This window comes from Tursiops truncatus, chromosome 12, assembly GCF_011762595.2.
Source record: "Tursiops truncatus isolate mTurTru1 chromosome 12, mTurTru1.mat.Y, whole genome shotgun sequence".
Classification (NCBI taxonomy): Eukaryota; Metazoa; Chordata; class Mammalia; order Artiodactyla; family Delphinidae; genus Tursiops; species Tursiops truncatus.
This window is the reverse complement of record NC_047045.1, coordinates 8,697,965-8,721,923: the sequence shown is the minus strand read 5'-3', so window position 1 is coordinate 8,721,923 and position 23,959 is coordinate 8,697,965. Positions and strand designations below refer to the sequence as shown.

Sequence of the window (23,959 nt, the reverse complement as noted above, 5' to 3'; positions counted from 1 at the left end):
TCTTAAAATATTATCTTGCCATGCCATGCATGCACACGTGCACACACACACACACACACACACACACAGCAAACACGGCAACCTATTTCCCTCACAATCTTTGTAGAGGTAAACAGCATTTTAAGGTTGATGGGTGTCCTTTCACCCCATGTTTTCAAAACTTTACTGCATCTGTATATGTGTAGTAATATGTATTATGATTTCTTAAACTTATAGTTGCCTTTCTCAACTGAATGTATTTAAATTTGGCATAAAGAAAATCATGTGACACATAATTTTGTAACTTGCTTTTTTTCACCTGACATGTTTTCATGATAAATCCATGCTGATAAATGTAGATCTAGTTTATTGATTGACACTGCCATGCAGTATTCAGTTCTCTGACTATATCAAGATTTATTGATTTTTCTGCTGAGGGATATTTACATTTTTGTGCCTTTTGCATTTATAAACAATAATACAAATAATAGCTATTTCTTGTGCATACATATGCTCACGTGTCAGAATTTCACTAGGTTAAGTATACCTAAAATGGAATTTTCAGGTTTTAAGGTATTCACATCTTCAGCTTTTCTGGGTATAGATAGGCAAATTGTTCTCCAATGTGATTATACCAATTTATGCTCTCATCAACAGTTGGCATTTCTAAACTGTTGGCATTATTAAACTTTTAATTTTGGTCTTTGTGATAGTTTGAAAAGTGAACCTTGTTTTGAATTGTGTATCTCTACAAGTTAAGCTGGACTTCTTTACACGATTACTAGCCATTCAGGTGTCTTCTTCCAAGAACTGCTCTGTTAACCTTTGCTTGTTTTTCAGTTGGGTTTCATATATATATATATATACACACACATATACGTATGCAAAGTTTTATTGAAGTATAGTTAATTTACAATGTTGTGTTAGTTTCAAGTGTATAGTAAAGTGACTCAGTTATGCATACATATAAATTTCCATTATAGGTTATTACAAAATATAGAATATACTTCCCTGTGCTATACAGCAGGACCTGGTTGTTTATCTATTTTATATATAGTAATGTGTATCTGTTAATCCAAAACTCCTAATTTATCACTCCCGCCCCAGCGCCCACCCCCCCGCTATACCCTTTGGTACCCATAAAGAAGATGTGGTGTGTATACACAATGGAATATTACTCAGCCATAGAAAAGAATGAAATAATGTCATTAGCAGTAACACGGATGGACCTAGAGATTATCATACTAAGAGAAGTAAGTCAGACAAAGAAAGACAAATACTATATGATATCACTTATATTTGGAATCTAAAACACAATACAAATGAACTTATTTACAAAACAGAAAGAGACTCACAGACGTTCAGCTGAGTTTTAAATCTTTTTCACATTGATTGTGGGAGTGCAGGACTTTGTATTTTGGCTACTAATCTTTTGTCGGCTGCAAGTGTTTCAAATGTCTTTCCTGGTTGATAGCTTGTGTTTTACTTGGTTTATGGTGTCTTATGCCACAAAAATTTCAATTTTAATATGTCACATCTATCAATATTTTCCTGTACAGTTTCTTCTCTTTGTGGTTGCATCTAGATTTATTTCCATGAGGTAGAAAGGTATTTATTTGGTAAAAATGACTGTAAACATTTTGAAGTTCTTAACAAAATGGGTAAATTATTTTCCAAAGTCGTTGAAGAGTTAATACGTCTATCATCAATGCAAGTGAATAGCTGATTTACTATGTTCTTGTGAGGGTTAAATTTATGTGTCAACTTGGCTAGGCCAGGGCACCCAGAAAGTTGGCCAAACACATGTGGATGTTACGGGGAAGGTATTTTTTACATGCGATTAACATTTAAATCAGTAGGCTCTCAGTAAGTAGATTACTTTCCATAATGTGGGTGGACCTCATCCAGTTACAGGTCTTAAGAAGAAGACGGGCCCCTCCCAAGGAAGAGATTCTCCCAGCAGACGGTCTTCAGTCTCCAGCTGCAACGTCAGCTCTTCCCTAGGTCCCCAGCCGGCCCGCCCACCCTGCAGACTTTGGACTTGACAGCCTCCACCATCACATTGAACCAGTTCCTTAAAATACATCTTTCTCTATACACACGTCTTATTGGCCTGTGTCTCCCGAGAACTCTGGCTAATGCACTTCTTTACACAAGTTTTATTTTTCACGTAAATAAGAGAGATATACGTCCCAGTGTCGTTCACAGTTAATAGGAATTGTCGGGCTTTCTGATTCCAGGCTTCTATTAGGATAATTTTTTAATTTTATTTCAAACGTAGTATTCTGTCCTTCTGCTCCTTTTATCACCATATTTGTCTTTGCCTTGACTTGGCTGGCATTTCATTTGGATGGACATCTTGTGATACTATGTCCCTATTTATAGTTTTTGTACTTGGAAAGTTTATTTCCATCTATCACATCTCCTTATATGACTCTGAATTATCTTTTCTTTTTTCTTTTTTCTTTTTCGCTTTTTAAACTATTGCTCTGAATCATCAAATCATTTGGCGTATGCCATCAATTTGCTGGAGTACATTTATGTTTTCTTATTTTCCAGCAATCGAATGGTGGTGTTTCAATAAAATAGTACCTTATGAAGCAAAAAACAATTTCTAATTACTTAATTTAAACTGGTTGACTATTGTTTAAGGAGAAATTTGTACATCAATAAAGACAGTAATGCATTTACTTTCAGATTTAGGAAATGTTTCTCAAAAAGTATTTTAAAAAGTGACTTCTGTAACATTTAGTATACGGCTATAACTACAAGAAGGTGTACAACAGAATCATTTCCTGATTTATGTAAACTACTCCACTTGAATTCGATGCTTTCTTTAAAATATAGTTTGAAAAGCATAAGGAACTTTCAGTAAACAATCTCAGGGACTGAAAACGGGAAACTTGCCATTGTTTCAGCTTCCACAGTAACCACACCAGCCTTATTCACATTCTACACCAATAGCCAAATGCCATTCAGGAGACAAAATAATTGCTGATAGCAACAGAAATATTTTTAAATTCCCCTCTTCTTTTTACTCACATCTGTTCGGTGTTTGGATGAATTTTCATCTTGTTTTAGAACATGTGCTTAACTGTGTATTAAGTAGCTGGGATCTGTGTGTGTGAATGAGCTGAGAACAGCTGACACGGAGTGAATCACAGGACTGAAACATAATACGGCCCCAGTGACCCACGATGGTCTTTGCCTTGAGGGATCAAGTGTAAGAGAATTCTTTATTAGTTTTCCAAACATAAACAGTCCACATATTTGTGTGCCTTATCATTTTTGAATCGTAATGTTATTCTTAGAAATACATGCCGGCATTAAAAATAGGTACTTAATTCCTAAGCACAGGGCTTGATTGTATAAGAGTGAAAACTGCCTTTTGATTTTACTGTTTACAAGAACCAAATCTCCTAGGTGGGAAGAATAACAGTTGAGAAATAAGCTGCTTTTTACTGTTGTCTTCATGAAGCAGTAACTATAACTGATGCCCAGAAAATCTTAAAGTCCTCATAAAACACAAACATTTAAGAGAAAAGAGCTCCTCCGTAACTGTAACCCTAAGCAAATTTCTTTCTCTGAAGGAAAGAAACTTCTCTCTCTGAAAATCAGTTTCTCCTTTAAGGACCCTGGTTGGACTCAGTCTCCCCTAGTCTACACCCCCATGGACAATGTCCTTTGCAGCTCTGAGCAGGGACCCTTCCTGAATCACAAGTTCACACCACCAGCCTGGTGTGTGCCGGCATCTGCTGTCTTTCTCCGGGAGAAAAGCTCTTATGAACTTGAGTGAGGGCACTAGACTCTTAAAGCTACAGAGTGCTGAATACTTTTTAAAGAAATTCCCTATAGAGCGTGTCATTTCACAAGGATAGATTCAGTTATTATTTTGTCTTTTCTTTCTTTTTTTTTTTTTTTTGCAGATAAAAAATTGAAGCCAAGGGTGGTTTCTCAACCACAGGTCTCACAGCTCTACGTTGTCCTTGGTTCCACTTTCCTTCACACTCCAAACCCAACCCATAAGCAAGTCCTGCCAGCCTGCCTTCAGAACGTACCCCAGATCCATCCACTTCCGCCATTACCACCCTAGTTCAAGTGGCGACTCTCTCCAGCACCACTGCATCAACCTCTAATTGGGTGCATCCCCACCTTGTGACCACCCAGTGTCCACACAGCAGCCAGAGATCTTTCTAGAGAGTGAATCAGATCCCCGGTCTCCTCCGTTTACAAATCTTCCGGGACTTCCCATGACCTTCAAGGTTTTTGGTGAGTTGGCCCTGCCTGTCTCTCTTACTTCATCTTCCTCAACCTTCTCCCTAATTCACGGGACTCTAGCCAAGTTGGCTTTCCTTCTGTGCTTCAAACGTGCTCAGTTTTTTCCTGGCTCAGCGTCTTTGCTCCTACTGCGGCTTGTTTGGGGGTTTCTCTCCCTGCCCCAGACCTCTCCACGGTGGCGTCTTCACGAACAGTGGTGTCTCAGCTCAAGTAGGACAAAAGCAAAGCACTTCCTCCACCATCCCTCTATCAGACCGTCCTATCTATCTCTTCCAACACTATACTTGAAATTATTCACTTTATTCATGTATGCGTTTATTGGATCACTCCCTCTACGTGTTACCAATTGCTGCACGATAAATTACCCCAAACTTAGCACCTTTAAAACAGTGACAAACATTTAATATCTCACACCGTTTTGATGAGTTAGGAATTTGGGGATGCCTGCACTGGGTGTCTTCAAGTCTCACGTGAGGTTGCAGTTGGATGTCAGCCAGGCTGCTGTCCTCTGAAGGCCTGACTCAGGCTAGAAAACCTGATTTCAAGGCAGCTGACACACATAACTGACAGGTATTTGCTGGCTACCAGGCGGAGGTTCCAGTTCCCATATGGATTTCTCCCTAGGGCTGCTGGGGCATCCATACGGTATGGCAGCTGGGCTGTCTGAGGGCAAATGATCCAAGAGAGAGCGAGACAGAAACCACAGTGTGTCTTAGGACCTAGACAGAGGGGTAACACACGGTGGTCCGGCGATATCCTATGATTACACAGGTCGCCCTTATCCCGTGTGAGCTCTGGACAAGGGCATGAATACCGGAGGCAAAAGTCACTGGGGGTTCATCTGGAGAATGGCTGCCACAACCTGGATGTCACAGACTCTGTCCTGTTCAACAGCATCCCTGTGACTAGGAAAACACCCGATACCCAACGAATGTCTCATTAGCAGTAGACAAACTGGGGAGGGCAGACTTGTGTCTCAGTTTCTGAGTTTGGGCCCACGCACGTGTGTGTGTAAAAAAAAAATCCTAACTGGAAGATAAGGTACTGGGTTCCTTCCAACTCTGTCCCTACTTGGTCATGTGACCTTGGATAAATCACCTAACCTCCATCATCTTTAATAACTGTATCTATGAAATAGAAATAACATCTATGCCGACACATTCACCGATTTGTTGTAAACAGTCGGTAATAGAAACGATTCAGCTGGAGTTCAGGAAACCGGCTCTAGATTCAACTCTCGTGGTTTTTAAATTATGTTACATTGGTCCCAACTTCCATTCCCTCTGTGATAGAACAAATAGGTTAAATTACATCATCTATAATGGTCTCCCAACCCTCAGATTCTACAGTTTTTACTGGCTAAAGCCACAATGACATGTTAATTTGGAGGCACTTGAAGAACCAGTATTGTGTCCTTTAGCTAAGGAACACTATTATTATTGCCAAAAAAAGCCAAAGTATAAGCGTGCTGTCTCTGAAGAAGTTCTTCTGATGGAGGAGGTAGGGCCGGCTGGTACGACAATGGCACACACGGTTAGAAAGGGCCTGGGGACCATTGGAGGTGGGATTGGCCATTACTCACAAACCTGACTTCAAGTCTGCAGCTGCTATCACTACTCAGGCCCCGGTTCAGCTGCTAAAACCTTGCCTTTGGCCTCTGTGGTTCCTGACTTGAGGGCCTGGAGGGTTCAAGAAAGTGTGAGGAAAGCTTTGGCACCAGGGCCCAAGAGGGCACCCTTGTACCTTTCTCGAAAGAAGGGGAAACGGGCATAACCACAGGTCAGCCCTGATACACAGTATTGTGTGTCCTATAAGGGCACACTTTTATTCAGAAATGCCCTGCGTATGCTCACAGATGTCCACCAAGAACAAACTTGCCCCTTGAAATTGTAAGGCATTTTCTAGCAGTCACCAAATCATGAAATGCTAAGACTCCTAGGCCACAGGATTTCACGAAAGTCCTCACTGCTTTTGTTTTTAAATTGTTGACCAGAAGTCAGCGGGAAGCGAGGCAGTAATACCGACCATATTTGCACTGCAGTCATGTTCGTTTCCTCAATACCATTTTGAAAACTAAGACTTGTAGGTTTTATTAAAGAAAACAATTTGTTGATTTGGCATGGAGATACGTTTAACTTTTTGATCTCTCACGGATTGCTTTTCTTACCCAAAACAGCTTCAATCTGAAGTATTCAATTCATAACCCGTTCAATCCTCATAGTAGACAATACAATTACCAGCCTGTGTGTGTGTGTGTGTGTGCTTGTATGTATGCGTGTGTATATATACATTGGTTTTGGTTTATATTGTGACAGAAAGAGAAATGCCTGAAGGAATTTTAATGATTGTATCTTATAAGAATACCACATTTCCCATGCTTCTAAGAACTCAGAAACGTCTTTCATTTGTGTTCAGAAGAAAATCTGGGATGTAAAATTCTGAAGGATGTTGTAACTGATATAGCTGAACAAACATCTGTAGGGCAAGACCAAGTGTCATTGATTGGGTTGTGGAACTGAACCATTTAAAGTCAAGTATGAAGGTCTTAGTGGCTTATTTGCTAGCATTCTTACCAGTTAGTCAGTTTGTAATAAGCTTAACACATCCAAGCACATTAGCGCAGCTCTGAGCCTAGGACCCGAAAGAAAACATTGGGATTCAAAGCCATAGGAAACAATGCTACCAATTGCACCGCATTACACGGCCTAAGTGTTTGATGCTTAATCCCTCAAAGCCACCTTGAACCACACACTGCAGCCATCAAGAGTGTAGAATGAAAAAATCCAAGGGATTAAGGAGTCATTGCCAGGAGAGGGAAACACATTTTCCCAGCTGTTCTGGTTTCAGTAAAGAGGGATTTTCCCTAAACCCTCCTGCCCGCTTCCCTTTCCCTTTACTCCCTTTTCCCCCTGGGGGGGAAGGAGAGTAATTTATCAGGTTGGGAATTTTAAATAAATTTGGCATGCAGAGCTCAGTCCCACAGACTATGGGAGAGAGGTCCCTTGATCCTTCCATTCTACCCAGCGGGCCTCACAGCTGGGAGACCCACCGGGCTCCAGCATTGCAAAGAGGGTGGGTAAGTCTCTCTGAGGTGCAGTTCATGGGGCCATTTATCTCTCATGAAGTACAACCTTTAACCTTGCCAATATTTTGGGTTTCCACCAGTCAATCTCTACCTTCCTTCCCAAGATCCCAACAGTTTCTAACAAACCCCTGAATAACCTAATTAACAGAAATGTCCTGGCAAGTTTCCACGCACTTCACTTTCACATCCCCTACACCAAGCCCATACTTGCCACTGTGTACCAGGTTTGAAATGTACGTGCTACAAAAGTACTTAAGGTTAAGACCAAAAAATGGCCCTGACACATTAAGTGGAAGGAGTAATGGAAAAGTTTTTATATTTTAAACATTGCAAAGTTCTATGGAGGTCAATTTTTGTGCATATTCATGAGTATTTCTATTGGCTTTTTTAATTTGTACTTTTATTTATTTTTTAACCTTACATCTAAATTCTTACCTATTGGCTTTTATAAAAGATTTTTTATGTTTTAATTAGCTCTCTCTGTATCAACCACGGTAACTTTGGTATAAAATATTTAGCTCTTTTCTATAATTACTTGATTTTAGGCTGTTAAATGGAACCTTAGAAAAGAGGAGATAATTGTATTTAGCCCAAGAACCGATTCAAGGGGAAAAGTATCTATAGACAGCCAAATACTTGTTTTATGATCAGCGAAGGCATCATCAGAGCTATGCATTATTTGTTTTATCCAGTCTCCGTGGAGGGCGGGAGCCTGACAGTGTTCCTTCCGACCTGTGCTTCTTTCACTTCTTCGCCCCTCGCTTTGAAATCATGGTCAAAAGTTCCACTTCCCGGGCTTCCCTGGTGGCGCACTGGTTGAGAGTCCGCCTGCTGATGCAGGGGACACGGGTTCGTGCCCCGGTCTGGGAAGATCCCACATGCCGCGGAGCGGCTGGGCCCGTGAGCCATGGCCACTGAGCCTGCGCGTCCGGAGCCTGTGCTCTGCAGCGGGAGAGGCCACAACACTGAGAGGCCCGCGTACCGCAAAAAAAAAAAAAAAAAGTTCCACTTCCCCAGTGACGGCCAGCGTCGGGGACTCCCCCCCCCCCCGCCCCCTCCCGTGCATTGGGCAGAAGTCAGCCCAGGTTACTCACATCTCTGAGAGCTTCCTCATTTCAAGCACACACGCAAGTCCACGAGAACGCCACAGTGTGACCTGAATCCTTCCGTCTTCTGTCCCTGAGATTAGGCTGCCACCTTCACCTTGAAGCTCGGCGAATCCCATACGCCTCATTGAGGGTGGACGCTCCTGGTATGACCTTGAAACTACAGAAACCCCTTATCTTCTACTACAGAAAAATGTTATGTCACTAGCCACTTAAGTGTTTCTTTGAAGGTCTAAATTTATTAATAAGTTTACATTTTTAGCCTACACTCTGTCCACAGGCTAGTTAGAAGTGTGCAATCTTTTTTAGTACCTATACATCTTGAATCCCTCTGTGTGTGTGTGTGTGTGTGTGTGTGTGTGTGTGTGTGTATGTGTGTGGAATAGGCGTGAGCTGGGGATGCTCTAATTCATGCTTAGCTTAAATTCCTACATCACAGACTGTTCAGCTTCTCCCATAACCCACCTGCATGTCAGCTCCCCGTTTCACCCACCTGGGCGTCTAAACGTACTTTCTCAGGCTTTACTTGAGAATCATGAGACATCATTTCCTTTCAAAGCACTCCTGGTTTTGAGATCCTCAGATAACAACAGCTCTCTTGTCCTACGTTTTCAGGATATAACAAGGAAGGGCGATCTACTACTTTGTTAAATAGGCTTCCTCTGAAACTACTTAAGGATTCTGAAATTACAGCAGAGGAAAGCCTTATCATGACTTGCTTCACAGGGGAATGAGCCGGATGTGGCAGGTCCCAGCGTGAACGGAAAGGAGGGGAAATGGACAAACGGGAGACGCTCTCTGGATCCAGCAGGGAAAGTCGAAAGGAGGGGATGGAGACCCTTTGTCAGCATTAAATGACTTTTAATTGACTTGGACTCTAAAGAAAAACACGAAAGCAGGTCTCCATTTGGTTCACCGTGCCAAGGTTTTCATTTCCTTCATGATTCTTATTTGTTATGAAGGGAGTATTAAAACAACATTATAGGAATTCCTAAACATGAAGAACGCTGTTTCCCATTCTCCTCACATACTGGCTCTCCATCCGTTCTCTTCCACCCTCAGACCAGATCCAGTGCCCGTTTAAAGCTCTCTGCGTTTGCTTTCACAGACTTAGCCCAGCAGAGCTTAGATGCTTTACCCTCTATTGTATGCCCAGCATCTAGTGTAGACCGTGGCACAGAGTAGGTATTCACTACATGGTTTTGAATAACAAATGGATGCATGAATAAATATTCCTTTTAATTATTCATCCTTGAAACCCGCACGTCTTGCTGTCTCCCCAGTTTACAGCTGCAAACAACAGCATTTAAACCATTAAACTGATTTTCGTTCTCTCTAAGTCTCCACCTGCCCATGCAGGAGATCCTAGGCCCTAAAATGTTCCCCCTAAGTATTTAGATTCCCAAGATTCTTCCTGGGCCCCGCTGGTCCAAAGGGCAGTTCTCTGTCGATCATACCAGCCCCAAGGCTCTTAATGCCACCCGGATGGAGAACAGTAGTCTCTTCCGCCCTCTCCCGCCTCCCCTCTTTGCCCACAGCAAGACCCCTCGGGCTCTGCAAAGCACAAAGATTAAGGGGCACACAGCCCACCTCCTCCCCACTGTAAACTCGTGTAGGCAAGGACCAGTCAACTGATGAGGCGAACAGTAAGAGCCAATCGGTGCAAACAGATTCTAAAAGGCAAGTGGTGTCTTCTTCCCCTGCAGCTTTCACACCTTTGTGTTTAGGAAACCGGTTCACCCAGCGGGCTGGTCTTGAGAGGGACGTGACACGTGGGAGGTTTTTGTTGTCCTTTTTTGCCTATCGCTGTATTTAACCATAAAGTGTGGGATTTTCTTTTACGGTCCCTTCTTATCTCCGGAAGATCCCGTAGCTTCCTGGTCCCTTTCAGATATTAGAAGAGTATCATCATTCAATCCTTCTCATTTTAAGTTCTGCTCTCATATTTTCCCTTCCCCGAAGTTCAGCCTTGATCGTTAACCCGTGTGACCCCTGGTTCCTAAGAGGCGTGGTCTGCTCTTTTCCTCCCCCAATCTCCTTCCTATGAGCCGTCATGTAGGAAGAAGAAATAGAAAAGTGGGAGGGGTCTGGCACGGCTGGCTGCCTGTTGATGGGAGCAGATAACCGTCCAATGGACTCCTTGGGGCAATACGATGGCCTCTGAGTAGAGGCTGTGTGTGATTTTTCAGGGGCTCTGTTCAGGTCTCCTTGATTGAGGATCCCTTCAGGGAGGGGCAACCACATCCAAGGACCACTGTCTCCAAACACCTCTCAGAGCGGGGCAACCTCTCATCCTCTTCAGACTGCTGCCTGAAGACCTGCGTACCTTCTCTGACTATACGTACATCCTTGCAGAGACTCAGGGTCCTTTGTGGGTCCTCTGATGGATCGGGAGCCTGTCTCCATTTTCTTCCTGCGTATCCAAAGCCAGGTTGCCACACGCTGCGTGATTCCGCTGCTCTGGTGGGACTTTTGCCTGATGAAACCACAGGTGAGAAGTAGCCTTAGTCTCCATGCTCACATCTGGCCCCCTGACTTTGGAGAACACACATCAACATCTCCTAAGATCCCCGTCACCTTCTGTCCCAGGGGTCATGCCAGGATGGAGCTGCCAGCTTTGCAGCTCAATAAACGTTTAGATGAGAATGAGGTGCCTGGGGTCTCCTTCTTGCAGTTCAACCTCTGTCCCTCTGTCCTTCTTGAAAGGAGAACTCGCTGTCTGTGAAAATGCTACTTCCCGTCTCGTGTCTCTGGGAGACCATGACCCAGACGGAGACACAGGCATGTAGGTGGGATTTATGGGACTCGATCTGACCCCTTTCCACTGACCTCAGTGGAAAGACAGTGGAGGTCATGTGTCACCTCCAGGTCTCGGCTCACAGACTTACTAGACAATGGACTTGAGGACGTGGGGAGGGGGTAAGCTGGTACAAAGTGAGAGAGTGGCAATGGACATATATACACTACCAAATGTAAAATAGATAGCTAGTGGGAAGCAGCCGCATAGCACAGGGAGATCAGCTCAGTGCTTTGTGACCACCTAGAGGGGTGGGATAGGGAGGGTGGCAGGAAGGGAGACGCAAGAGGGAAGAGATATGGGGACATATGTATATGTATAACTGATTCACTTTGTTATACAGCAGAAGCTCACACACCACTGTAAAGCAATTATACTCCAATAAAGATGTAAAAAAAAAAAGATGCTAGTGGCTTCTTGCTTTCTCTTCCTCATTCTGTCAGTTCAATGCAGAGGACTATTATGCCCGGAGAGATGGTCAGAGCACAGCATGCAAGGAGCTTTGGCTCCTAAACATCTGCACAGAGGAAAGCCACCCTCTGACCAATAGCACTCACATAGAGTGCTATTGTGTGCTGCCGACCCCACATTCTGTTACAGTACCCCCAAACTACCCAGCCTAACGTCGAATGTGTCTGTGAGAGAAGGCAAAGAATTTTGTGGTGTTCCCTGGAGCTGACACGGCCAGTTCTGCCCCCTGTACATGAGGTCTAGAGATACCTTGATCCCATTGTGGAGGATTTTCTTTAAAATACGGATCACGAGCTGGCTTCCTTTTACTCAGCTTTGAGCCTTAATCTTTATCTTCATCGTAGTCATTACCACCGTCCTCATAGCTGAACTTTATGGGCCAGAAACTGTGCTGATTCTCTTATAGGTATTAGCTCATTTAATCCTCACAGCAACCACATTTCACAGATGAAAAAATTAAAGCACGAAGTTTATGGAATCCACTGAAGGTTATATACCAGGAGGTGAGGCAACCAGGATGCAAACCCAGGCTCTCTTGCCCTAAAGCCCAAGGTTTTAATAAATGCAGTACACAGCCTCCGATTTCAAAGTGCTGTCCCTGGTTCCAGGACTTTGAGAAAAGTCTATTCAACGTCTTCTTCTATGCACATTTTATGTGGTTATATGACTCCTGTTTCCCCAGACCTCACGGAGGGAACATACACCCTGAAGATGCAGTGGAGAGATGAATTTTGTCCCATTTAGTTCAGGAGCCATGGGCTTCCAAATGGCCATCCTACTCCTTTCTCTCCGCTAATCCCGTCTGCGCTGGCCACAGCTGGAGTCTCTGGGATGGGTGTGATTCTGGCCTCACTTCTACACAAACCATTGCTGCTCTGAATAGGAAAAATGGTCCTCCCCTTGACATCATTAAAACTCCCAACACAGAACAGGAAATTTTTACCTTCTTTATATCACACCCCTACACACACACACACACACACACACACACACACACACACACATTGTTCAGCTCATTCTTTGACTCATTTTCATTTTCAGTTTTACCCCAAATTTGGCGCAAGTGCTTGGGAACGGGAGAAAAAAGCTATAGAAGAAGTTGTGTTTGAAGAAAACACCAAATGGTCGTTGTTAAATATTGTGCTCAAAATAGAGCCCACCATCACCCCAGCCCTTGCCCTCCCACCTCCATCCCCTCCTTCCCAAATTTTCATCAGTGTCTCTACACAAAGCTTGTGTATCATGACTCTCACGTTTTTCTGGTAAACTTCCCAATGGCAGCTGCAACCCTTCCCCGCCCGCCTTCTCCATATTTAGTGCGAGACTTGGGGATTAGGATCAACCATGAAGACCTTGTGTTCAACTATTTCCTCTCTGGGAAAGCTGTCCAAGTTCTCATGGCAATGAATTCCTCAGCAGCACCGACCTTTGAAAGTCCATCCAAACATGAAGAATATTCTTTGATCAACCTTCATTCACAACAGCTATACCACTGAATTCCCTACTCAGGGGCCGTGGGTGGGATTTTTAACCTTAAAGGAAACACCATGTTCTGCTCTTTCTTGTAGCATTATTTCATGCTAATCTTCTATGCTCCAACCTTGTCTTTCTAGTTTTTATTTTCATAGTTGCATGAGATTACATTACACAAATAAAAAAATAATTTATATAACTACTCTTTAGTTGATGAACATTTAGGATTTATTTACGTCCAGCTTCATCTTATTTTCACTAAGGAAAAATGACTACCATGGTATCTTCATAAAGACAAATTATTGAAATATAATTAATCCTAGCTCTCTAGAAAAAGCCTACCTCTATGAAGTAATGATTTCCTGCAGTATCTCAGAGTATCAGCTAACAGCTTCCAGGCACTATAACCGGGTCTGTAAAACTAGGTGTGCTATGTTAAAAGTTACCTACTTGTTAATAATGAACTTATTAACAAGAATTTTCCAAGCTTTGTTCACTTGGCAATTCAGCACCCATGAAAAATCCAAGTGTGGACATTGCTTAATAATCCAAGTATTCATAGAATTTCACAATGGTTTTTGATGTTGGATTATTAACCTTGACTTTGAGAGAGAGAGAAGTTCTGATGATGGCTTTCCCACCCTATTGCTATCACCACCTAAGGGTGTTAACCTTCTCCCCTACCCCACTGCTGAGGTTTTGGGGTTGAATGACCAACTAAGGCATTCAAAAGGTACAAGGCCCCTGGGTCCAAGGCTGGAGCCTGAAAGGAGAAGCTGAATCGTCCATGGATCACAGTTTGGGAACGGTGCTCCATGGGTCCCAAAGTGACAGAGGGGAAAGCAAGGCTGAGGACCATGCCCCAGGACAGCGAGGGAGAAAGCAGAAGAACTTGGAACCATGAAACAGGGTAAGAATTCCAAAGAATGGGGTGTTAGGACAGGACGTTCAGAACCGGTATGAGAAGTTGATTGATTGCTTTTTTATCAGTGACTATTTTTATTAAACTCCACTATGTAAGAGAGGCCTGGGGAGAGCTGTTTGTGGGCCCCATCAAGTGTCCCTACGCTGAGGCAAGCAGGTCCGGCAGCTGAGGTTTCTAGAAGCACATGGGCTTTCAGTGTCCCTCTGCTTCAGACACTGCCTGGCAGCCGCAGGTTCCCAGTTTTTGTCCAGATGAGTTTGTTCCTGCCATGCTCTCAGACAGAAATCTGGGTCTCCGGGCCAGGCCGCTTTGAAATGAGGCCCCCGAGTGGCTTTGGAACAGGTCCTCTAGCTCCGCTGAACTGACGGTCCATTGCTTGGAAGTCACCTCTGCCTCCGCCCGCAGCTGGGTCTTTTCCTGCCACACTTTATTAGGAAAGTGAAACAGACTCTATGTACAGGACACATCGGTGTCAGGGGTGAGGGGCTCTCTGGAATTTCTACAAGGAGGCCCACGGCTGGAAGAAGTGTTCTTGTCCACCTGGTGCCTGGAGAAGGGCCAGGTGCAGCCCGCTACTCAATTCCTTCTTGCTTGTCTCTGATGGCCAGTTGGACGCGCTCTTCCAGCAGGAAGAGCTCACGGAAGCGGTCTGTGATGGCATTGGGTGAAGGCTGGCATCCCGTGCGGTCAGCACACGATGAGGGTCTTGTGCTGCAAGGGATGGGGGACTTTGTAGCCAGCAAACAACACCTGGGGGGCCTTCAGCAGCTGCGATCTGATGATGTTTCCTAGCGCGTGGTCCTCCTTGTTGGAGGTGAACAAACAGGCATCGGGTGCCTTGATCTTGTTCTCGCACTCGAAGAACAAGAACGACTCGAAGGCGGGAGAGGCATTCATCTTAGCATCGCAGCGGCCGCCGCAGCTGCCGCCGCCGCCACAAGAAGTAGACTTGAAGCATCTTAATCAGGACCGTAGCCTGGCGCTCGGTTAACAACTATAATTACAGGTGACTGATGATCTATTTATATAACAACCTGAAAGTGATATAAGCTCTCAAAAGTGCTTCCAAATGATCCAAAATAGTTCATCCAATCGAGGATGCTAGTTTGTGTAAGATGTGTCTGAATGCTTTAAATGAAATTTTAATAGGAGCAAAATGTAAAAGGTAAGTATAAAAACAAAAGAATATGTAGAAGACTGTTTGTACAATTTTGGTCAAGGGAGAGACCTTAAGACAGGTAGGAGACTTAGAAAGAAATGCAGTTCTATTTAACTGCATTTGAATATATATATTTTATATATACATATATATGTATGTAAAACATATATGACATAAATATGTATATACATGTATAAAACATAAATGTAAATGTTTTATAAATGTATGTAAAAACATAAATGTAAATATGTTATATATGTAAAACATATAACATAAATATGTATATGTATGTATAAAACATATATGTATGTAAAACATATATATATGTTTTAAATATATATATGTTATAATAGAGAGAGAATGTATATATACATTCTATGTTATATAGAGAGACTATGTTTCTTCTATAGTCCCTAAAGAATACTATCTGTATTGTTGTTTTAGTTGGGTTGGGCTAGACCACAAGGACCAGATATTGACCCACAAATCTCAATAGTGTAAGCCAGTAAAGGCTTCCTTTTCATTCACATCCAGTCTGATGCCATCGGGAAGCTTCCCCCGCCTGTGTCATCAGCAGCGCCAGACTCCCTGGCCACTGCAGCAGGGAAGGGATGAGGCTGTGGGCAGCCCCTCGGCCCAACGCCAGCCCTGTGCCTTCTACCCCTAGCCCATTGCCAGAGTGGTCGTCTAGGCAAACTGAAGGCTACTGCATAAGGCAAATTACCCAGCTGGTTAATAGCAATTCTCATTTTCTAAAACACATAAGGGCATATAGCTTTATTTTGCTTTTCTTTTCTTCTTAATTTTATTGAAGTAGAGTGGATTTACAATGTCAAGTTAGTTTCAGATGTACAGCACAGCGATTCAGTTATATATGTTCACATATATATGTACACACACACACATATGTATATATTCTTTTGCAGATTCTTTTCCCCTATAGGCTATTACAAAATACTGAGTATAGTTCCCTGTGCTATACAGTAGGTCCTTGTTATTTATCTATTTTAAATATAGTAGTGTGTATGTGTTAATCCCAACCTCTTAACTTATCCCTCCCCCTTTCCCCTTTGGTAACCATAAGTTTGTTTTCTATATCTGTGGGCCTATTTCTATTTTTAGATAAGTTTGCTTGTATCATTTTTGTGTGTGTGTGGATTCCACATATAAGTGATATCACGTGATATTTGTCTTTCTCTGTAAGGACATATAACATTAACAGTGAATATGATTTCATTCTACCCTACACACAGTTCTGACAGATACTTTGCTAACATGTTTTAAGCCCAGACAGCTAGCATTAATGTTATTAGTAAGTATTATTCACCAGAAATTGCTTGAAGTCTATTATATTTATTCAATCAATTCACACCCCCAGCAGCTGGGTAGCCAGCATACTTCACTATAGTTGTATGATGTTACTTGTTTGTTTGTTTGGCTTATGTGGTGAGTTAAAATTTTCATCTGATTTTTGTATAGTTTGCACTTCTGATTCACTAGTGAGGAAGAAAATCTTTAGAGTTTATTTTCTTTGGTTTTTTTTCATTTATAACTTGTTTTTCTTTTATCAGTCATTCGTATATTAGGAAGAGCAACTTGTTATATCTTCTGATAGTATTCTAATTGCATATATTTTTCCCAGTTCACTGTTTTGCATAAGATATGTATTAAATACATACATACATGCACATATATGTGCATATATATATATATATATATGTATATGTATTTCTATAGAGAGACAGGTTAAATATAACTGTGTTTTCTAAGTTTCCTACCTACTACCTTAAAATCTTCCCCTTGACCAAAATTTTACAGATATTCTTCTATATATTTTTTATCTTTTTTTTAGTTTTTATATTTTATTCATATTAAAATTTCATGTAAAGACAGAGTCAAGGAGGAACCTCTAGAAGCCAGTCACCCTTTTAATTTCCAGGATTTTCCCCCACATCTTCATGTCACTCCTTGCCCCCAGGTCATTTCCTTCTAATCAAAATACCTCTTCTAAGTGTTTCCATTAGTATATTTGGAAATAGCAAACCACTTTTCTCTTATAATAGTCCATAGAAATTTTTCTTGACTTTCCTCAAATAAATTAAAAAATTTTAATTCAACAAGCACTTACTGTCTACTGTTGTCTTCTCTGTGTCCGGTGTTGGGGAAACATTGCCAGAGACACAAAAAGGGGTTTATGTGACACAGTGATTTCCTGCAGGCCCTTCCAAACTCGTCAGATGAGATGTGACACCTGAAACCAAGACTCCACAGACTTTACAGAGTTAAGCTTTATATGAAGGGGCCAATTTTTCATCCTCTAATCATCATTTGGAATTTGGTGGTGGGAAGGTTAATGGCAAAAGAATGTCGTATGGGGGAAGGGATTGTCTTTTCTGTCCTCTTGTAGGAAAAATAAAATAAAATCTAATTTTCACTTCCTTTTTTTTTTTTCAGTCTGTATGTGGTTTAGAGGAAGGAAGTGTTTAGGGGCAAAATCAGTTTCCTAAAGTTTCTAGAACCAAAACACTTAGGAGACTGGCTTTTTCTTTTGCTAAAACAACAACTGCAAACAGATATTTATATAAAGAGTTCAGTCAAACTTAAGAGCTTATTTTTAGATTTCTGCTTGGCCAAGGGGGAAACATGATAAATGAACCTTATGTTCTTAAATGGGCAAGCAGTTGAACTCAAAATATTTGAGCAATCTGACAGAAGTCACCAAAGAACACAGCTTCCTTAGGCATTGTTAGAAATCCCCAAACAATGACCCTATTACCACGGCTTTCTTTTCTTCCTTTTTTTTAAAACTTACTTTCAGTTTTAGTAGTCAGGATATTTTTAATAGTTTTGAAGATACCAAAACAAAAGAATAAAGACTATGTGAACATAGAGATGTAAATAGAAAGTCCAGTAACTCTGGCTGAGCGGGCGCAGGGCTACGCTCTCCACTATGGAGGCCACCAGCCACGCATGGCTCCCAACCACGTGAAAGGTCCTAATGGAGCCGTGCAGAAGTGATAACTCCTGAAGTGTGTAAAGAAGACTATTTTCTGCGATTACATATTGAATGGTAACATCTTAAAGATGATTGGTTAACTTAAATATATGATTAACTGCACCTTTGGGGGAGGGAAAGATTGGGAGTTGGGGATTAGCAGATGCAAACATATAGAATGGATAAACAATAAAGTCCTACTATAGAGCACAGGGAACTGTATTCAATATCCTGTGATAAACCATAATGGAAAAGAATATGAAAAAGAAGGTATATATACTGAATCATTTTGCTGTACAGCAGAAATTAACACAGCGGGACTTCCCTGGTGGAGCAGTGGTTAAGAACCCGCCTGCCAATGCAGGAGACATGGGCTCGAGCCCTGGTCCAGGAAGATCTCACATGCTGCAAGAGCAACTAAGCCCGTGCGCCACAACTACTGAGCCTGCGCTCTAGAGCCCATGAGCCACAACTACTGAGCCCACGCGCCACAACTACTGAAGCCCACATGCCTAGAGCCCATGCTCCGCAACAGGAGAAGCCACCGCAATGAGAAGCCCATGCACCACAACGAAGAGTAGCCCCCGCTCGCCGCAAGTAGAGAAAGCCCGCGCGCAGCAACGAAGACCCAACGCAGCCAAAAATAAATTAATTAATTAATTAATTTTAAAAAAGAAATTAACACAGCATTGTAAATCAACTATACTTCAATAAAATGAATTTTAAAAATTAATTGCACCTGTTTCCTTTTTTTTTTTGAAATATGACTACCAGAACATTTTAATTGCATATGTGACTCAAATTCTTTCTACTGTGTAGCCATGTAGTAGGACAGTGGAATTAAGAGTGGGGCTCTGAAGTGAACCTACCTGGATTTAAACCAGACCACAGATGCCCCAGCCGCATGACCTAGGTCAAGTTAGGTGGGCAATCCATGCAAGTCGTCTGTTATGTAAATTGCGAATGATAAAATATTCCGTCTCTCATAGGGCTGAGTGAGGATTCACTGATCAGAGGCTGGTGCAAAGCAAGAGCTCACTAAAGCTCGGTTCTGTCATTCTTACTTCAGAATCCAGAAGAGTGAGAGAGGTTTTTCTGCATGAAGATACTCTCAGAAGGAATGGAAAAAAATAAGTTAAAAGCAGGGATTTGCTGAAGTGATGCTTCCCCTCTCCCCCTTCCCCATCCTCCTGCACAGCCAGTTTATTGTGTCGAGAAGAAATCGAACCATCCTTCTAAAAATGGCATCTATTCGGGATTTGTAGATTCTCTAATTAGGTATGTTTGACCCTCCATAGCTTGACCCAGTTCCCTGAGGAGGCCAAAGCAATTACACAAAACTGCAGATGTTTCCTTTCTATGGGCACATCTCATATACATATATACATGGATCTGACTTTAAAAAATTAAGAGCATGTATCTGATGCCCCTGAAATCATGGGTCGTACCCTGTAAACAGCAGTAATAGGTACTTCTGTTGAGCTCTTGCTATGTATTTAGCATCATCCCTCAGGGCTTTGCATGCTTTTTTTCATTTAAATTTACACCACAGCTCACTGAAGTGGGTATTATTATTTTCTCCATCTTATGGTGAAAAGGTATCTCAAAAAGGTTAAGTAATTGCCCGAAGTCACATAGTCAGTGGTGGGCAAGGATTGATTCTCACCCAGGTCTACCCGTGGACAGATATTTCCAGGGGGTCTTTTCATTTCTCAGACAACTGTCAATAAGTCTGCGTAGCATAGATGACAGCCCTGTGGAGAAAAAGAAACGCCCTCAATCTATAGCAAAAATATCAGATTAGTGAAAAAGGAATACTTATTAGAGTCATCACATTGTTTCTGCCTGAGCACGACTTCAGAAATTATTTTCAAAATTTCCCGAGTAGTCCACTCAGCATGAGGTCTTTGAGGGAAAGCCCAGAGTCCCTTATCTCTGCTGTCATGCCACATAAACCAACACTGAGCACTGAGTGCCTACTTAATGACTGGTGAATGAATAAGTGTGTGATTACATGTGCCACTAGCCAGGGCTTGTCATCTGAACCTCAGAACACAAAAGTCTTTTGAGTGAGTATTATTCAATTCTCCCAAGTATGTACATAACAAATGCCATTCTCAATCCACAGGAGAGAAGTGGAGTCATTACATATAATGGATGCTTTAGGACATTAGGGCTTAATTCCCTCTTGGATCCCCGTGGAGAACCATACTCGGATTAAGCCATAGTCATTGAGGGTCACCTTAATTTCAGTCGGGGCTGACGAACTACAGCCTGGGATAAATGTGACTCATAGCCTGGTTTTAGAAGACCTCTGAACTAAGAATGCTTTCACATATTTAATGTTTGTTTGTTTGTTTTTAGTAAAAGAATATGCAACAGACCATACGTGCCCTGCAATGTCTAAAATACCTACTCTCTGACTCTTTGCAGAAAAATGTTGACCCCTGCCTGAGGTCAAAGTGGCTCTATATTCAAGTGGAAATATTTAGGAAGCCCTCTATGATCTGTGGTCCCCAAACTCTTCCTTACCAATCTATCTTCAGACATAAAATTCTTATCCGCTTTCATTGGTACAATGGGGCCAAAACAACAGCCTTGTCACCTTCCTCCCCTGTAAAAAGGCATGTGTCCCCCAGCAGCTCAGCCTAGAGGGTGATGTGATGCCTTGGGCTTTGAGTGACATGAGTTCCAATCTCAGCTCTTACTAGGTGTTGCTTGTTGGGTGAGAAAGTGGAGCATGTCAGTTCATTTCCTCATTCACCAGCCATAAGGACAGTAGACTCCATCAGTAATGCTTCTCAGTATACAGCATGTGTATTGGTCATCTACTGCCGTGGAACAAATGACCCCCAAAAGTAGTGGTTTAAAAGAAAAACCACAACAGCACTTACTATGTCACCATTTTGTGGTTCAGGAATGCAGGCATGACTTAGCTGAGTTCTCCAGCCCAGGGGCTCTCACGATGTCAGTGAATCTGCAGTTCAATTGGGCTGAGACCTGACTCCAAGCTCTTCATGGGTTGTTGGCAGGATTCTGGTCCTTGGCAACTACAGGTGGCTTCTCTCAGTCCGCTCCCCAGGACCTTCCCATAGAGCAGCTCACAGTAAGGTAGCTGGTTTCATCAAGCAGAACAAGAAGGAGTAGGAAAACGCAGCAACACAGAAGCCACGGTCTTCTGTAAACTAATTTCAGAAGTGATATTGCATCACCTCTGTTGTAGTCTATTCATCAGAAGCAAGTCTCTAAGTCCAGCCCAGGCTCAAGGGGAAGAGCTTACGCCAGGGCATGACCATCAGTATGGAGGGCTGCCCTACATCATGACTGCCACGGGGCAGGGAAAACAAAGCGTGAATCCAATTGGCCGGGTGGGACCAGAGAAAAGGCAAAGCCCAGCGGTACATCTCAGGAGGACACGTGCTGAGCATCACAGCTCTGAAATAAAACAGAAGTGAACACACTCTCTTGTTCTATGACTTACAAACTGGAAATAAAACAGAAGTGAACACACTCTCTTGTTCTATGACTTACAAACTGGAAATAAAACAGAAGTGAACACACTCTCTTGTTCTATGACTTACAAACTGTGCATCCCTGGACAAGTGACTTTGTGTCTCTGAGCCTTTGTTTCCTCAGCTGTAAAATGACAATCATAATACCTACCCTGCAGAGTAGATGTAAAGATCAGATTAGATATGAATTGAAAGCACCCAGCCCAGGACTTGGCATACAGTATATGGTCAACAGCAACAGTTATTATTTTCCTTCTTACCTACTAGTCTATCAAACTAGCAGTCAATCCTTTTCAAACCTCAAAGCTCTGGATGAAGAAAATGACACCCAGGAAGGATGCTTCAGAGAAAACCGCACTGCAGTAAAAATCAGACCTCACATCAGTTTTGCACTTTGCAAAGTGTTTTCACGTGTTTGTCTTACCTGCTCCTCGCAAGCCCTGTGTGGGCAGCTTGCAGCTTACCTAGACTCCTATTTGTAAAATGGGAAAACCGGGAAACAGAAAGATTACATGACTTAACCCAGGATTGTGCAGTAAAACAGTATATAAGGAAAAGAGCCCTGAAAAGATGGGGAGGGGACCAGGGGTGTCCGGTGGCTCCAGGACCAAGGACAGGCTGGTGCCAGGAGTCCCAGTGAGGCAGGGGACCATGTCGTCAGGAATCCTGAGGGTCCCCCAAGCCAGACAACAGAGCAGACCAATGAGTCAGCAGCGAGGAAGCAAGTGGCGGTCAGGGCTCGCCCAGACCAGAGCTCAGAGCAAATTCGTAACAGAAAAAAAGGCAGTCAGGAAATAACCATGCAGCGAATGCAGAAGAGTGAGGCTGGCAGAGGCCAGGAGGTGACGAGTCCGGGGGCCCGGGTGGAGAACAAACAAAGGGGACTTGGCCGCCGAGGGAGCTTCGAGTGGAGCTTTGATCGCCAAGCAGCAGCCAGGAGGGCGCTGGGACGGTGGCATCCCTGGGGTGACGGGCTTGGAGAGGTCATGACCGCAGGCTGGTTGGGGGTGGGGTGGAGGGGAGGGGGCGTGGGGCGGAACACTGTCTTGATGGTAACCCGGTTCCGGAGTCGACTCCTCCGATGACACCACCAGATTTGTATGTTAGAAAACTCGGCTGGCGTCAGAAGAAAGGATGGAATCATGGGGGAAAGATTTCAAACAAAATAATTTATTCCCAGAGAAGGATCTGAGAAAAGGCTGTACCAGATCAAAGCCATCTAATCGTAGGCACATTTCTCCACTGGGTGCTTCCTACCTGGTTCCACTGTCAACGCATTGTTAGTGATTCCTGTCTATTTCAGGCTAGAAACCACTTTAATGGGTGCCCTGGATTGTGAATCCTCTTCTGGATGTGGGGAATTACGATTCACTTCACTTATTCACTAACTTCTAGACACACATTGTGCTGGGGTTTGACGGCCACTGGATCTTTTTTTTTGTTGTTATTTAGAATTAGGTTTACATTCTATTTCAGCAATGATAACTGAAAGAGAGTTTGTTTTTATGGAAATAATGAACCAGAGGAGAATTTTTTACCATTTGTTAGTGGCATCTGCCAGTCTGCTTGGCAGTGCGTGGCTGCAAGTACCTTTCTTGCTTTATAGAAATGACAAATTTAAATATGACTTCATTTTAAAATGCATTGGTAAGGGAAGGAGACACATATCACATGGATCACAAGCACAAAAGAGCAGAAGAGGGCTATACCTGACTCTTTTAACACAGCCTCTGCAGGCTTCTTTTGCGGTAAGAAAGAGAAGGTATGGAAATTACCAAATGACACACGACAGCCAGCTGCCATTCATAGAGCTGAATACATAATTCTGTGGCATTAAAGAAAGGGGCGTGTGTGTGTGTGTGTGTGTGCGTGTGTGTGTGTCTGTTGGGAGAAATAGTGTCACGATGTTCAGAAAACAAAAATAACATCCTGGACCCATGGTTTATGCCACAGATGATCTCAATTTTTGTTTTTTTCCTATGAGTTTCTTAATTTCCAGAGCTAAATACCAGCCCTTGATAATGGATGCTGAATAGTAATCCTGAGTGCTGCTCACCAAGAATTTCTGGTTCTCTTTCCAAGCACGAGATAGGACAGTAGTTTCCTGTCCCCTTGAAGTTAAAAAAAACACCCCTGGAGGGATGGAGTGGGAGTTTGGGGTTAGCGGATGCAAACTGGT

General features: G+C 42.8%; 1 long non-coding RNA gene and 1 pseudogene across 1 annotated transcript in view; both read right to left on the bottom strand.

Annotated features, from left to right (window-relative positions):
* The window catches only part of LOC141275978 (uncharacterized), a 31,019-nt gene extending 11,000 nt beyond the window's left edge, over nucleotides 1-20,019 (bottom strand). The window contains exons 1-2 of the long non-coding RNA XR_012324693.1: nucleotides 19,138-20,019; nucleotides 17,402-17,524 (exon numbers count right to left, since the gene is read on the bottom strand). This is a non-coding gene — a long non-coding RNA (uncharacterized lncRNA). The remainder of the gene's footprint in view (nucleotides 1-17,401; nucleotides 17,525-19,137) is intronic.
* On the bottom strand, nucleotides 13,431-15,298 carry LOC117314460 (DNA-directed RNA polymerase II subunit RPB11-a pseudogene; annotated as a pseudogene).
* Nucleotides 20,020-23,959: the final 3,940 nt, after the last annotated feature.